Source organism: Mus pahari, chromosome 1 (genome assembly GCF_900095145.1).
Source record: "Mus pahari chromosome 1, PAHARI_EIJ_v1.1, whole genome shotgun sequence".
Lineage (NCBI taxonomy): Eukaryota > Metazoa > Chordata > Mammalia > Rodentia > Muridae > Mus > Mus pahari.
Window position 1 is genome coordinate 125,490,205 of NC_034590.1, and position 2,139 is coordinate 125,492,343.

Sequence of the window (2,139 nt, forward strand, 5' to 3'; positions counted from 1 at the left end):
TGGAGCACCTAATGGTACTTATTTGGCATGTTCTACTGGGCTCACTACTTGTGTGATCACCCAGGCATTTTTAGCTAACAGAGATTACTGTGTCCTGGTTCAACTTTTCCCAAAGTTGATGATACATCCTGCAGAAGATTTACTCCAGTTCTGGGATAAAGGCACCAACCTGCCCCGCTCTAAGAGAGAGAGCCAAGTAACCTTAGTAGTGATCCTTGGTGTGAGTGTTGCAGGTGCAGGAAAGGGAATTGCTTCCCTAATGTCCTCCCAACGACAGTCTTCACAGCTCACCCAGCTTAACCATGCAGTGGACAGAGACATCAGAGAGATACAAAGAGTCCTGAAAATTTTAAAAGATTCCTTACTCTCTCTGTCTGGAGTAGTTTTACAGAATAGAAGAGGCCTTGATTTAGTATTCCTGAAGGAAGGAGGACTCTGTGCAGCCCTCAAAGAGGAATGTTGTTTTTACACTGATAAGACTGGCTTAGTTCAGGATAGTATAGACAAGGTCAGAACTAGCCTGGAGGAAAGAATGCGTAATAGAGAGATGCAAGAATCCTGATATCAAAATTGGTTTTCTACTTCTCCTTGGCTTTCCACTTTGCTTCCCACCATTCTGGAACCTTTCTTAGGCATTCTTCTGCTTTTGTCATTTGGCCCTTGGGCTTTTAACAGATTAACCAGTTTCATTAAATCTCAGATTGATGCTGCCTTAAAGCCAGTTGCAGTTCACTACCATCAGGTGGACACTTGAGACTTCACTCAAGACCTCTCCTTCACCAATGCAGAGAGAGCAGCTGGTGGCCTTCAGTTCTCCACCCTCACTGCAGACTCAGAGCCCTCTTGGTTCCGTAGGCTGTGGAGATGTCATTACTATGAGGGTGACTCCCTGGCTCCTAATAGTGGCTGAGGGCCATAAGCTGTGAAGTGATCTAGGACGGGAATATCGAGGTGCCGTGAGTGAGGTGCACACCCCTTTTGGCTGCAAGGAGACTCAATGACGGGAATATTGCGAGTCCACTCCCAACCACATAGCCGAAGACAGAGCCCTTGCCCACCTAGGACCTGGAAAGGCCTAGTTACTGGGTGCTGAACACGGGTGCAAGCCTCATGGCCTAAGACAAGGTGCTTCACCGACCCTCTTTTCATAGCCACCCCCCAATTTTTAATAAAACTGAAAAAGGGGGAATGTTGGAGACCAAGCTGAGAAAAACCAGACCTTTTTACAGCCTGCATCTGAGAGCCATGTAGTTCTTTTTAAGAGCCATGTCACCCCCTTTCCCCTCAAGGCTGTTCATGGGAATCAGCAGATTCCAGCCCTAAACAAACATCAGGGGCTGTTAAAGGAGTTTCCAGCCTTCCGGAGCTGTCTCAAGCTGCAACCTTGAGCTGTAAGGAGGACCCAGGCTTCGAGATAAGCTGCCTGGCATTCCGGAGCAGTGATGCCAAGGCCCTGAGATAAATCACTAAAAGTTTCAAACCTGCAATTAACATCCCCCATTTGTCCTTTACTCTGCCTCTTTTGATCAAGCCCTAACCCCTCCCTGTATGCTATAAAACTTGAGCCTTTTTCTTCATTAAACGGACTATGACAAAAGCTGCTGCATGGTCTCCTTCTCTTTCTCTTATTCTCATTTTACCTTAGGTTCATGATCCCCCTCGAGAACCAGGGAATAACTTGTCCTGTGGGACGGGAAAATCTGACACCCACTTACAGATATACATATAGGCAAATCACACATGAACATAAAATAATGATAAATAAATCATTAAAAAGTTAACTTCAGGAAGTAAATGATAAACTGTTTTCTGCAGAGCAGAATGTTTGCAGTCATGAGTTTTAGCATACTATCACTCCTTTTTCAACACTAAATTCAATAAGTCAAATTTCATTTTCAAAGGAAAATTCATTAAAATAAAAAATAAGTAACCCAGGTTACACATGTTTACTTACCTTTTAATTTGGCTTAAATTTAAGCATTGCTTCATCAAACATTCTTATAAATTATATTCTATGAATAAGATAAATTACAAAGCCATAGGACTAAAAAATAAGATACAGTCATTGTAAAGATATCTAAACATAACTCTCTCTCTCTCTCTCTCTCTCTCTCTCTCTCTCTCTCTCTCTCTCTCTCT